Source organism: Xiphophorus maculatus, chromosome 12 (assembly GCF_002775205.1).
Source record: "Xiphophorus maculatus strain JP 163 A chromosome 12, X_maculatus-5.0-male, whole genome shotgun sequence".
NCBI classification, from domain to species: Eukaryota; Metazoa; Chordata; class Actinopteri; order Cyprinodontiformes; family Poeciliidae; genus Xiphophorus; species Xiphophorus maculatus.
The window spans coordinates 18,350,465-18,366,005 of record NC_036454.1 but is presented as its reverse complement, the minus strand read 5'-3'; positions in this window follow the sequence as shown (position 1 = coordinate 18,366,005).

Genomic DNA, 15,541 nt, shown 5'->3' with positions numbered 1-15,541 from the left:
CACGCTTTTGTGGTTTGCAGGAGAGCTGGGTTCAGTGGATAGAGCGTTCCCATGGTCTTGCTTTTTGTTTTAGCTAAGCTGGTGCCCCCGGATTAAAGGGAAAATAATTCCTCTTTCATTGTTGTTTTTGTTTGGAGAACCTGCTGAAAGGCGATCTGTTGATTTTTCTCTCATCTTTCACAGATTAACTTTTAAATTGAACGATGAAAGGAGAATTTACCGGCAATGTTTGGTTATGCTTGTGCACGTTTAGTCTTAGATAGAGGAAATGTGATTTTTTTCCCCCTATAGATTCTGTTTGAACATCGTCTAGTGAAGGAGCTCAACAATCTCATTCTATTTTACTCTCTAATGCACATTTGCAATGAAACATGCTAAACATTGAACTCATGCAATCTCTGATTCATATCAAGTTGAATTATTGTCTGGCCCAGCAGCCAAGCTATACCCATTTGTGTCAGATGGCAGACTAATGGTGATATTAATGAAGTCATTGCTTTAGTCAGAAAATCAATAGCCACTCGAAACAGTCAATGCCAGCGAGTGGGCTTGAATGGTGACCTAGTTCCCATGTAATGACAGCCCCTAACCAATGCCGTTGTTTGATGCTCATAACATCTGCTACCTTACTGCTGTACAACCCCATTTATACACGAAAACACAGCGGCGCATGACGTACAGAGCTCTGGACTATGTGAGGCGGAATTGGGGCAGCTGTAATTTATTTTTCTTTGTTTACGTGTGACAATCAGCGTTGCCAAGCCAAAATTAAGTTGCTCACGCTTCGCACGACAAGTAATAACAGTCCATGTTATTATCCGTGAAAAATAACTCAAAGAAATATCAACCACAATCTTCTGTTTGCTGCAGAAGGATGAGGCCGGTTGCAGCCAGGAGGTTCACCTGGCTTCAGTATTAAACAACCCAGCTGTTATTGTTGTGCCTTCTGAGTTGGCAAAAGACTCGGCAGCGTCAGGGTGTGAGTGTGGGCCACAGAAAGGTCAGCAGACCGGTGACGGTGAGATGGTGAGAGGGTGATGGGGAGCTTGTGTAGCAGCGCTGCCTCCTGCATACTGAAGCAGCTCTGCGCCTCACTGACATCAGTCAAAACTCCTGACTGTGTTATTACTGTGTTCTGTTGTGTGCTCTGAGATGAATAGGCTCTGCATTCAGGCTAACAAAGAGTCTTGGCATGCATACAGGAGCAGGAAGTGGGGATTCTAATGCTGCTTTATCATAGGCAATAAAAGAAGACAATGCGAGCTGTCCTCTATGAACTGGTTTGGTGAACACTCGCATCCCCATTTTCTGAGCAGACACTCCCTTCAAGTCATTTGAAGGAGGGAACATTTTCTGTCTATTTTTTTTCTCTAAAGCAGTTTACAGTGACTTGAGCGCTTGTGTCTTTTAACACTTTTGCTGCAGTCTGAATTAGTCATTGTTCACACAGCACTGTCATTTTTATGCTGAGAATTTACAGTTCAACACATACTTTTAACTTTAACACAGCGATTGCCTGCAATGCTCTGTTACCATTTGCTTTCATTGCTATTGACTTTAGTAATAAATGTCTCTAAATCTCTTCTATGATTTCAATAATAGCTTTCATGAAATAAACCTTTTTCACAGTAGATGTTTTGACTTCTTGCTTCAGAAGGTAAAACACAGGTGTCAATAAAGCTTCACCAGTGGTTTTGCTCTATTATGTTGCAGGAAGGTTTGGCAGTCTGGATCCTCCAGCAGCTCAGCTCACTAATGCGGTGTTTGATTTGCCTCAGAGGTTCAGAGCTCGGTCTGAGGGAGGATGTAGCTTTTGAGTTGTTTTGTTTAGTAACCAGACTAACCTCTTTTAGAAACCAGAAACAACGTATTTCTCTCTATTTCATTGCACAATTCTTTCTCCAACTTGGAACTCTTATATTTTAGTTTCTTGAGTAGAATGCCAATAATAGCAAATTGGAAAATCATTGGGATTTGCTTATTGTTATGGTGTTAAACACTAACTAAAGCTATTCATTCAAGATGCCAATGCTATTTTGTTGTATTATGTGGAATGAAAGAGCATACTTTTCATTAACGTGAGCCAAGCTCTAAGAAGTGCATACAAACATTTTATTTTCTGCTACAGAGTCTGTGGTTCATCCTTGACAAGATCTGGTTCTAAATTAAGTTGGCCAACATAAAATGAATTGATTCTTTTTCATGCTTAACCACCTAATATTCGAAATCAGGTTTACAACTTATATATCTCATTCATCCATAAAAATCCATTACACCCATCCATTAACTACTACTGGTTAACTACAGCAAAAGTTTTTGAAGAAAGTTATTTTTTATGCTGGGAACAGACTAAAAAATGTCAAAGACCTTTTCTGGGCCTGAAATAATTTGTTCTTTTCTAAATATTCCATGTTTCATTTATTCCTGAGAACATTAAAAGAAAAATAATTCAAAATCAAATAATTTTTGAAATTAAAGAAGATGGATCTTGAGTACTTTCAACTTGCTGACTTTGACTCAAGGTGCAGAAACGTTGGACATCACTAGTGCACAGTAAATGTTATTTACTTTAATCCTAAAGTCTGAACTAAGAACGCTCACTTTAAAATCTGCAGAGCTCAATGATAATTGTTTCTTACAAAGAATCATAATCTGTGTCTCTGGGGCTAACTGAGGAGTGGTAGTGCAAGTCAACATCTCCTCTGTGGGCTGCATAGCACAAGCAGCTAAAAAGCTGTTACCAGAGACAGCTTGGTCCTTAGGCGAACTGAAAAACCTTAATGCTAACCCTCCATTCCCACCTCCTCACCCTTTCAGCAAAACTTCCACATTTTAATCCAATGGTGTGCATAGAGCTCAGGGAAATGATATTTAGGAGACAATGAGTGCCCTGCAGAGAAAAAGAAGGGAGGGGGATTAGTGTGTCTCTGAAGTAGCTTTGACTTTCCTACTGATGGAGAGTAATTAAAGCAGCCTACTGTGTAGTCAATGTAGCTAAAGGGGGATAGTAATGAAACATCACAGCTCACAGAACGCGGGCCTGCAGCTCTATACTTTGGCCTCTAGCCCTGATTAGCAGCACAGTCACTATGTAGGTTGTTCCTAGTTTTAACACCTCACTCACTACCACGCCAACATGCTGTTAGTTTTATAACACAAGTTCTCTTCAGTAGAGTAAAGCTACATTTTAAAAAGTGGTTCAATCAATGATCAGATCAACGTTTAGACTAAATGATGCACAAAGGTCTGGAAGCATCACATGTATTGGTTAGTGCTAATGAACGGTTATCTACGGTCACTACTTATTCGTAGGCCAGTTATATGCAGAAAATGTTGCAAAATCTAAGAATTATCTTCATAGTTCATGGTTTTATCTTTGTTTAAGATTCTCTGGTTAATCCTAAATACCACTGTTTGCATCTTGAGGCATGTTAGTGTGCACAGCCTCGTAACTCTGATGCATCCTGAAATAACAGTTTTTTTTTCACTAAATTTGTAACCTGAAAGCTCATCTCCCAGGTTATAGGGCAGGTCATGAGATACAATATTTCCTGCTTTATATAAGTCGGAATAAAAAAAATACACTTTCTGTGTTACAAAACACAGAGAAAAAAATTTAAATATGTATTTTTTTTACTTTCTTAAATATTCAAAGTTCAAGTTGCTTTCTATTTCATAGCATTAGTTTTTATGAATGATGCATGGTTCTGCATTTTGGGATTTATTCCACAAACGCCTGACAATAGTTGCAATTTTAGCCTTTTGCTTTGAATTGGGTCAGGCCTGTCTGCTAAGTCTTATACACCTTTCTCTTCTGCCCACAAACCTTCTACAGAATTGAGATCAGAGTTTTGATATGACCATTCAAAACATTAACTACGCTCTCTGTAGGCCATTTTGTAACAATCTTGGCTCTGTGACTGTGGCTCAGTGGATGCCACTGAACTGCCACAAGTTTTGCAGTTCGAAATTTGTGGCTTCTGCTGTCACGTGTTGATGGATCTGTGGGTAAGACATTTCACTTCAAGTTGCCTTCAGACATGTACAATAGTGTATGAACGAGTGTGCATCAATTTGAGAGCAGGTTGGTGAAAACAGCATATAAAATTCAGTCCATGTGCCATTCCCATGCTGTTTAAGCTTGCATAGAATTTTTTTAACTGATGTTCATGGCACCTTCAGGTATCTAGAAATTACATCCAAGCTTGAACAAGACTTGAGATGGTCTTCAGTTCTTCTCTGACATCTTGCCTGATTTCTGGAGATTTTCCAGTGACGTCCAACAAGGAAGCAGCATAGTTGAGTTATGACCTTAAAATACATCCACAAGGTTGTAAATAAACCTCCCAGAATCATCATCTGGGTCTTCCGATGTTCTCTAAATGGACAATGCTCTTGTATTTATAGCATTTCTAAATTGAAGAAGTCATTATAATGCAGAATACAAGTATAAATAATGAATATTAGCATGTGAATAGTAAACACAAACACCACATTCTCCTTATTGCTTTTTCATAAAAAAAATCGTAGAGATAAAAATAACCGAGAATGTATTTGATTCGAGATGAAAGCAAATAATGTGGGTTTCTCCCCGAGCTGCCTGTCTGCTTTTGCACATTGTTTTCCATCTCTTACATGGCTGCATTTAATTGTTTTGAATCATTATTTTAGATTAGTCTGAGACTCCTAGGCTGTTTAGCTAATTTATTGTTATTAGGGCTGAAGACCAAGGCTGAACACAAAAATGGAGAAACATATATTTCTCATAGTTTTCTCAACATTTACAAACACATAATATACTTTGTCAAAAAAATTTTCTTACAGTTGTATACTCTTGGTACATATGGGCTGGCATGAGAGTCTTGTGGCCTGAAAACATTCCCAAAATCTAAATTTACATCTTATAGCAAGGTATAGCATGACTGGTACAAATGGTGTCGTAAACTTAATTACGTAAACTTAACACCCCCTTTCCCAAGAATTACACACACCCCAAATGTTTAATTGAAATGAGAAAGTTAAAAATTTCTAGACAAAGCATCAACTATGATACATTATCCTTACCCTTTTTTGTAGTTTATCTGCAAGTTAAAGTCTTGCAGCAGCAGAGTCTGGCAAATCAATCGATAGTTGGAATTGCGCATTTGGGAGACAAAAATCAGTGAGTTATGATCAGTAAATACTTGTATGGATTACACACTAGAGCCAAAATAAACTTCGAAGTTCTGTAACGCAAGTAACAAGGCAAGAACTTCCTTTCAATGGCCCTGTAATGAAGTTGATGTCTGTTAAACCTTTTGAAAAGTAACAGACAGGGTGATCTATACCTTGCTCATTTTTTTGCAGAGGAACAGCTGCAGTTTCTTTAATTTAAAAGTTACGAGTCTGCTGCTTAACGGACTTGTGTCTAGGTTGCCAATTAAAGCTTTTAAGCACTGTTCCTTTAATAGGATAAATGATTGGTGTTCCATTACTTTCAGTGTTTGACTGGCACAATGTGTTTGTTGTGGCTCAGAATATTCCCAAACCTAATTTTTTTCTTTTTGCGAAAAAGATAAAAAGATTGTCAGGCAGCTGACTGGCAGTGTGCAGTAACAGTAGCTCTGCATTACTCAGCTTTCTGTTTGACTCAAGAAAGCTCACTTTCTGTGACATCTAATTAAAGTTAACTTTAAACCAAATGAACCATAAAATGGAAAGTTATTGCATTTTTGAAATTGTAACTTTTTAAAATCTCAGTATATGTTGACACCCATCACTGCCTCATGTCTGCTATAGATTTCTCTTTGTGGCAATGTCTGAGTGGTGTGGTTAAAAAAAACACACAAAAAAACAAAAACAGAATATTATTGTGGCGATTTCAGCAACAGAAAGCAACAACTGGGACTCAGTTGAATTTATCCAAACACATGTTTATAATGGATCATTTTAGTGTTCCAACTCCCCATGTGTTTACCCGATTTAGCAGCTGTAGAGCAATGGCGGAGGAGTCAGCAGATATTAAATTAAGAATGGAGTGGATGCATAGGTTATTTAAGGAGGATAACATGTCCCAAATATAGGGGTATTTTGATACATTTGCAAATAGATCCTAGACAGCCAAAGGGCTCCTTTTCAAAGCATGAACCCCTGCGGTGGTCCTGGCAGGCATACCGACTAAGAAGACACATTTGAGTGGAGGGCAAATGTGAGTGTTTTTGAATTTTGTATTTTAGCATTTAGGTCAAATTTAACTTCAGGTCTTGGAGCCATCTGCTCCCGGGATGTACGCCAAGCCCAAGGGGCAGGGTTCTGGTTCCATCAGGATCAATAAAGAGGGCTCAAAGAGCTTAGTACGTCCCCATAATGTGGCCTCTTCATACCCTGTGTTTCAGGTGTTTTCCCTTTTTAGCTGCAGCCTCCGGGGAGCCAGCTTTAAAATGGATGATTGCCTGCGACCGTCGCATTAAAAGCATTAATCCCGCTCTTATCAAGCAGAGAATGATGAATTAGGAGCGTCAGCTCTGGGCTCACCTTTGTTGTCATTTGAACAGAATCAAAGCTTTAAATCACAGGGCTGCACCTGGTAATAGGAGGGGGGAGACATCCTAATACTGTGTGTGACAGAGCCGCGCTGCTTCCAGCTGATTTAATAACTTCAGAAGGAGGGGGTGGCAACGGGCTAAATGAAAATTTGAGCAGGTTTAAAATATATGATTGCAGGGTTGAATGGCAGATGCCCTCATTTTTCTTTGTTAGCGTTTTCTTTTCTTGCTGGTTCTACAAGTCAAATGAATTTTATTTTGTTATTGCTGGTCAATTTTAATGATCTCTTTAACAAGACAATGTTTAATTCGTTTATTGTGAGCTATTAGTATTCCTTTGGTTTGACAAAGCAGGACTTCTGTTTAGCATATTAGGATGGTTTGTTGATGTTTATGCCCTTTAAATACAACCCATTTTTGGTTATTTCGCTAACAACATTATGGATCAATCCAGTGCAAAGTTAATTTAAAACAACAGAGTGTCTCGTGGATTTGACCCAGCATCGGTCAGGTTTTGAACCAAAAACCTATGCTAAGGTCACTAAAAGTTTGTCTCGACTATGTGATATGGAACATTTTTCAAGTGGAACTTATTATCCCTGACCCTTTTATTCTGGCTATGCCTTTTATGTAAATTACATCCATTTATGTTGAGAGAGTCACTTCTATGTAATTAGTTCTGTTCCATTGGAAGCACAATAAAACTGACAAACATTTTGCATATTATCTGACTTTGTGGGGAAGATAGAGGCTCCTGTTACAATAATAAAAAACAATAACAAAAAATATGTCACAGCAATTACACTTTATATCTTTTATAAAGTCACTTCAAACTCCCATGAAATGAGTAATTGTGACCAGCCTTCTGTTTCATATTTAAACCTGTTATTCTACAGTCACTAAACTACAATGAATGTAGTTTAACTTTTCCATATCATATGAATGATTTTATTTTATAATTTCGAATTATTGTCCCAATATGCTACATTATTCTAAAAAATTTAAGCTAAGCATAAAGTGACACATTTGTTCCAGAGGAAAAAATTATTATATTGAAAACAATTAAAAATTGTAGTTTTGATTCCATTCTTATTTTAGATTAACTTACCCAGCATTTATACTGCATGCGTCTCTGCTCTGTTGCGCACTTCACCAGTGGAGCACAGCCGCTCCTGATCACTCTGCATGGGGCTCCATTCTCCTTCTAAACCCCACATCTGCTATGAAGAGCATGTGTGGGAAATGAGAGATTGTGCAGTAAAGCCAGTGATAAAAAGAATGAGTAGTCTCATAAAATACTGTATTTCTAAACTTCAAAACTGAATCTTATTTTCCTACATGCTTTCATTGACTATAATGGATGAATATTTACAGCTGGAACTGACCTGTGACCAAACTAAGCTAAGCAAGCAATTTAAATTGAGGGTTAGCAGCAAAGACATCTAGAGTTTTTCCACGCTGAGCTTTGTAGAGACCTTAGCTAACAGCTTGCAGCATGTGTGCAGCTAGAACACGTTAGCTTGGAATATAGAGCACCCTCTTAACTCTGGTCCAGAACAGGCATCAATCTATGGCAGCATCTGTTCAGCTGGCCCTGCTATTCAGTAATGGTGAAGCTGCACTTCTCGTCTAAGCTCTGGACTGGAGCTGAACATGAACTCTGTGTCTTCTTCCTCAAGACAACATCTCTTTTGGGGATTCAGTAATTCAAAATTTTTTTCTGCAAAATTATGAATAAGCCAATATCAAGGCTTGTTCATTTGGAATGACTTTATGGATCCACAGCTCCTTTGTAAGGACCATCTATTCTCCCAACCTCCCAGCGATGGTAACGCAATGTCTCACAAAGAGGTCCTCTCCAATGCATTGATCACCGGAAGAATCTGATTTTATTCAGGAGCTTGCACCTGTTTACCTGATGCCACATTCACACAGTAAACTCCTCCTCATCCTGCTGAAACATAGTATGTTAATGCTTCCTGTAGTGCAGTCCTTCATGGCCAGAGGTACAACACAATAAACAATCTCTGTGTCTGATATTAATAATAAACAAATCTTTTCTGAAATCTATTTTATAGAAATGATTTTGGTTGTTTGAAGAAATAAAAACAAACAACATAAAAGCAAAGCAGACCATGTTCTTTTCATAAAAATAGACTGCTTTTCTAATCCCAAGTTTCAAAAGGTGCACATTTCACTGGCTGAATGAGAGCTTAATTTAATGCTTTGCAATTTTTCCAGACCATTTTGTTTCTAGGGTTTTGGGGGAGTACCTCAATTGAACATGACAAAACAAATCAGCCAAGGCTTTTATGTCTACCTGCTTGAATATTTTAATGAATTTGAATTGTTTATCAGCAGCATTTAAACAGCTACCTCCCTGTTTATAAAGAGACTGCCGTTTTTTTATAATTTTAAAAAAAGGAGACCCCACAATTAAACCACTGCTTTAATGAGAATCAATAGACAAAGTAATTCTATTATTTAAATTATTTTTAACATGCTCGACTCAGTGAATTCTCACATCAAAGCAGCTTATTACATTTTTGTTAATCAGACCTAGAATAATTGACCCTTGCTTTAAACTGCAGAAATAAACGTCTGACGCAGGCAAGGATGATTTTATGTTCTATAAATTATGTTATTCCCATTTCAGTACCGTTCACATTATCTTTTTTGCTGGTTTCTTCTTCAAAGCACTGAATCCAGTTTAACTCAGGCTCTCCCACTTGATAATATGTGTAGGAAGCTAAAGATTAGGATGATGGCTAAGAGGTCTTCCAACCTCAAAGATTTGGAGCTCATCAGCAAACAAACATAGTCAAAATACCATGTATAATGTCCCTCCAGTATACTCCAGTTCCTGTTTGTCTTTCACATAAAAATCCTAATAAAGTAAATAGAAGTTTTGTGTTTGTAAAATGGCAAAATGTGATAAAGTCCATAAGATATGACTACTTTTGCAAGCCACTGTAAATGCAGGAAAAAAAAAGTCATTTCAGTTGCTGTGAATATTAATGACTCTTTTCCCTGATAAACATGGGGATTGAGCTGACTTGTACCCAAAGACATAATTTGAATCTGGGGAGGTCACAGGAAACATTAGCAAATTATCTACCCGGTGCCTTCCAAGATCTCCTGGCAGATAATGGAAAAGCCAATCTATTTGGCTGATCGGTATCTTATCGGCATAGGCTGAGAAAAGCTTGCAGTAATTTCACTTGATATGATAGAAGATTTCCCCTCACTTTGAGATTAGCTTTCCCTCTGGGGCTTGTGCTATAATTGTAAGCCTGTAACAAGGTGAAACATTTCTGGAATTCACAACTATATTTTCAATGAGGCTCAGGAGAGGACGCCACTGAGAGGGGGTGTGTGTGAATGGATGAAAATATGCATGTAATTTATTCATAGCAGATGACTGACAACATGTTCAAATTGCTGATCTGTAGCAAATAATTTTAGATAATAAAGTAAAATATGGACACTTGATAAGAAAAGTTAGTCAAGTTTTGCAAATAAATTTTAAAAATCCCGCAAAACATACAGAATGTCTTTTTTCGCCATAGTTCTGAAAATATTTGCCTTAGGTTCTTAAAGGGCTTTGCATTGCTCACATGGGCTTGTTTGTCAGACATAAAGCAAATATGCACTAAACAGCACTAAAGAATGTACAGTTTTTCTGATAGCTGTGAGCCTCTATTCAAGAACTTGTGATTAGGGATAAATTCAAATATTAGCACGATAAAATACTCACAAAAAATGACAATATGTTGATTTTATTCAGGTGGGCGGGTGCATTAGAGATCCTTAAAAGTGTACACAATGATTTGTAAAACTGGCTCCTCAAATGTTTTTTTTTCTACAGATTCAGATGTAAAGCGAATTTTTAAGTCTGAATGCATTACCTATTGAGCAGAAATTAAAAAATTGGCCTGAAAATATTTTTTATTTGTTATTATGGGGTATTTTTGTGTCTTAATTGTTTTGTGTTTCAAAGAAGACACAAACACATTGGATTTGCAATTAATCTGAAACGTAACAAAATGTAAATAAATAATAAAGTTGTGTTTGTGGCAGTACTCTGTTTGTCCAAGCCTGTGTATGTAGTCTTTTAACCCACGAAGCAAAAAAAGCCCAAATAAATTTTCCACCCTGGAAAATTCTGTTCAAATGATGCATTAAAACCCCATCAATATGACATTCATACTGGTATTACTAAACCTCTCACTAGCACTGTATGATGTTGCTTAAGTTAAAAATATTCTGTATGTGATTAATACATGTATCCATTTCATACTTGCCCTTTACTGTCCTGCGTGCTCAGATTTTTGTTTCAGTTTAGCTCGTCTGAGCTACCGTAATGCAGGGTGGTCCACCTTGACAGGAATGAGCAATGACAGCTGTGGCTATAAAGTGGAAAGAGATCCGTGGTTCTGTTCACGGCTGCTGGAGGTCCACAATCCTCAGGGGCCAAATCAGCTGTCCTTTCGCAACAATTGATTTGATTCTATTGATTTCACCACCAATTTAAATCACTCTTTGTGTGTGATTAGTAATGATTTAAAGATGCCCTTGTCCTCCATTCATAACCTGAAAACAATTGATGAACACTTTCGGTGCTCGTTTTCATGTAGAAGCCCTAAAATTCAAACTAATTACTTGAATTTTAGGGTTAAATTTAGCTGTTTTTATTTTATTTTTTTTTTACCAGAATTTAAAAGCGTATGACAGCAGATCTATTCACGATTCAGTATTAGTGGATTCATGTAGTCACAAATTTATCAGTTAAACATAACTCTACGTAAATCATTGATGGAAAATTCACCTACAGATTGTTTTTGTTTAGCATGCTTCTTGACATGCTATTGGCTAGCGATTTCATAGCAGCCAATCCAGGAGCGCCATTTATCTTCCTTGGCTCTGGTTGGCTGTACCCCTTTCCTGCCCCCCTCAGAAGGGAGATGAGCAAGACTGTAGAAGTTACCTACTGTGGTATTGCTCAGACAATATCCATTATGTGTATGAAATCTGCAGTATGTCAATGTTAGAATTTCTTTTATGTATTTGCTCTTAGTGTGGTCAATCTCATTTTTGTATGTGCTACTTACAGCTTTCCCTTTTCACTCTGTTACGCTACAGCTTCTTTCCGACAGCTAGTCTGCCATGAATGTTTCTGCTATCAGCACATTGAGCAGCGCCTACACAACTAATGACTGAGAGCACTAAGGCTCTGATTGGTTATTTTTGAGAAGAAATAACATGATTTAATTAATACAGTTTATCTTTTCATTTATTTTATTTTTTATTACAACTTATTATTAAAATTATTATTTATTTAATTAGTTTCTATTTTTTTTTTATTTCATTTATATTTTATTTTACGATTTATTTTTTTTTGGGGGGGGTGGGGGGGGGGTTTAGATTTTGTGCCCTGACATCTTTGGAAATGGATTGCCAAAAAGTTAGGACTGCACAAACCTGTTTCTCTTCACATGCCAACAAAAGACAAATGTTTTACCGACATGATAAATAGCAAAAATACTTCTTTTTACATTAAGTGCATGTGTTCAATCCCTTTAATGTAAAAAAGTTCAGTCACGTCAACTTTAAAAGTGTTTTCATAACGACAAAAAAAAATCATTTGCATGACTTTTCCAAAATAAATGCAGGAGCTGAGAGTTTGAAGAGTGTTCATACAAAAATAGCCTACATTTCTGAGATCTGTGTTGCATGCCACGCTCTCCACTTGGTGTAACCTCCTCCCACTATCTAGTGCAGCGAAAAGCTGCGAGGTCACAGCTGCAGTGTGCGGGGGATGTGAGGGCAGGCAGAGTGGAAACCTGGGGCTCAGAAGAGCAGAGAAGAGGTTTTGTTGAAGGGAAGATTTAGAGGCTAACTCTCGCTTTCAGCATGAATAGCAGGAAGTGAAACGTGCACAAATGAAACCTTGTAAGCAGAGGATGCCAGTCATGACCCTTTGACTTCTGACACAGGTTTCTGTGGTGTTTACACTCTAGTGACAAAACTCAAAAAAGAATTCCCTTACACTAACCACGGAGCTTAATATTAACAATGTCTAAAGACATTTTATTACAGCCAATTTTTGGTTTAAAAAAATAGTTTCATTGATTTTTTTGCACCTACCCATCCTCTCTCTGAATATTAACATGCTTTTGCATTTGAAAAATATATGAGTGTGTCAAGAAGTTTTGGTTTAATGTTCTAAGTTCAAGTTCAATGAACTATTAATGACAGAACTGGATCTATATCAGGTCTTCCAAAGCAATCCAAATATTGATTGCGACCTTTGATGAAAAGTAGCTAAAGTGTCAGTAAATAAGTCAGTGATTACATTGACATTTTTAAAAAACTATTCCATGTAATTTCTCATTTGCATTCCCGTTTTTACTGTTAATTTTGTTGCTGTTTTTGGTTTCTAATGTAAACTGGGTGAGTTTCTGGTATATTCTGACTTCAGGTAAGTTGGAAGAGGCTGAGCGAAGAGCATTTGAAAAGCAAACCTAAGTGTGTTTGGAACATTTTCTTAGAAATAAAGCACAGATATGGGTGTAATCGTGTAATCCAGAGGTAAGAAAAATCACTTGTGCTTCAGGTAAATTTGAACATAATTTAATTATAATTGCAGGACTTCTCTACTTCTCTATTTTAGTATAACATCTATTATCTAAAAGTGTATCAAAATAAACGTGTTCTGTTTAGAAATTATGCTTGATTTTTTTTTTTTTGGTAAATTGTTGGTTTGTGCACATAAACTCTAATTTCAATGGGAAGTAACTTACAGTATGTCAACACAGAACCACAGAGATGTTGGTACTGCAGGCAAGTTTTCAAAAGATGTAGTTAGACCAGGGCCGGCCCAAGGCATAAGCAAACTAAGCAGCCTCTTAGGACCCCAGGGCCACTAAGGGGCCCCCTCATTGGAGCAAATTTATTTATTTATTTTTTTAGTAAAAATTTCTATGTCATTATAATATCAAATACACACAATTTCATTATGAAGTGATTTGTTTTTACAATAATATATATTTGATAATGTATATAGAAATTATTTTATGGATAAAAAGAAAAACAAAATGCTCTTGGGAGCCCCTGGTGGTCGCGGTAGGTACCGCAGGCTTAGCCGGTAACATGAGCTGCCGTGCAGAGCGCATCCAAATGTTCAAACCTCCGGTCAGAAGGTAAGTTAGCAAAACAATGTCTGAAAAAAGGACTTATTCTTCAGGGAGGGAGAAAAGAAAGAGGAAGAATAGAAAAAAGCCAAGATAAAGGTTTGTTTTAATGTGTCTTGGTAATGTAATGTAAAAGATTTGTAAAGTTGCTAATAGGAAATTAGCTTGAATTAGCTAACATTTATGCTAGGGCCTTTGTGTTTGTGTGAAACTGAGTTTAAACTTTAAATGAGTTGATTCTCATGGTTGGCTCCGTATATTTCTGAGGTATTTTTGGCTTCAAAATGCCCTGTTTGATAACGTTTGATAACAATAATGAAAACTTCTCAATGTTTGACATTGTCTAACAAAATGTTTTTCTATCAGGCTACATGGCTGCTACATCGATGAGCTACTCTGTGCTGTAGTTGGGATATGTTGTTTGCTGCTGAGCATAATCATTTTGTGGCTAAAACAAACATTAATTTTTCTAAGTTATGTGAAACTTCTGTTAAAATCATTTTGAAGGCTCAGAATCAGTCCAGTACCGATACCGGTCCACATTCTCAGGGGACAAAGACTCACCTGGTATAACTAAAATTTTTAGCTATTGGAGCATAGCTAAAAGCAATCAAAGAATGTCATAAATATGTGTGTAGGGCTGCACCGATTGCAGTTTTCTGGCCGATCCCTGGTTACCAATCTTTAAAAAGCCTGACCTGCCAATTTTGATTTTGGCTGATATTAATTTTTTTTTGTCTGAAATGTCGCTAAATAAAGCAAGAAAGTCACTGAGTTGGCAACAGTAGAGTGAATATTGTTAACTGCAAACGTGCAGAGATGACCTGGTGGGCGGTCGGTCAGTCAAACCTCTCACTGCAGAGCAGAAGAGGACAGAGACTGATTTTTAAACCTTTGCTGACGAAGATAAGATTACGGAATAAGATGGGCTTCACGTGTAAGTAGCAGCCAATCACAATCCCCCAAAATTAAGGAAATTGACACCGAAAAATCAACTCGTTGATAAATCAGTTTACCAATAAATGTATCCTATATTATACATGTATATAATGTAAACAGCAACGCCAGAGATGCAATAATTTTATAGCAGGTGTGTGAATGATCTAATGATCGGACTGCTGATTGCAGCAAGTCCACATTGTTAGCAGAACTAGAGGGCCCCAGAAACAAATTTTGCTTAGGGCCCCATGGAGGCTTGGGCCGGCCTTGAGTTAGACAGTTGCAAGTAATTTGCTAATTACCAGAATGATGTGGTCGGTTGACCCCAATAAGTGTTATTAAATGAATTATATATTGAAAATGCAATGGAGTGAAAGTATTACTAATGTGGCGAGAGGTTAAGTCATGTGATATTGATGCCTGCAGGTGGCTTGTCAACTCTGTCATGTGGTTTTGTTGTTTTTAATAACTCTTCAATTACATTTTAATGTGTGCAATTGAATGGCATTATGGGCAGACCCAGTTTGTTAGAAGAAGAAACTCGACTACTGCATGCAGTATTCCCAACTTTGCTGCCCAAACTCAATTAAGTGTTAGAAAAGGACACAAGCACAAATAGCGTGGCTATTAACCCTATTGACAGCCTAAAGTAAATCATAACACAATTGAATCAGTCCAAATGCCTAACAGATTGGTCGCTATGTTTGAAAAAAAAACAAAAAAATAATAGTTATATACGTATCTGTATATATGTGTTTAAGGAGATTTAGTTTATCGGTCATGCACTTCATTCACTTTTTTTTTTTGCTGCTTTGTGTTACGTATTTAAGTAAAAGTTAAATTTTCCATCTTATTTAACACTTATTCCCTCTCCACATATTAGCA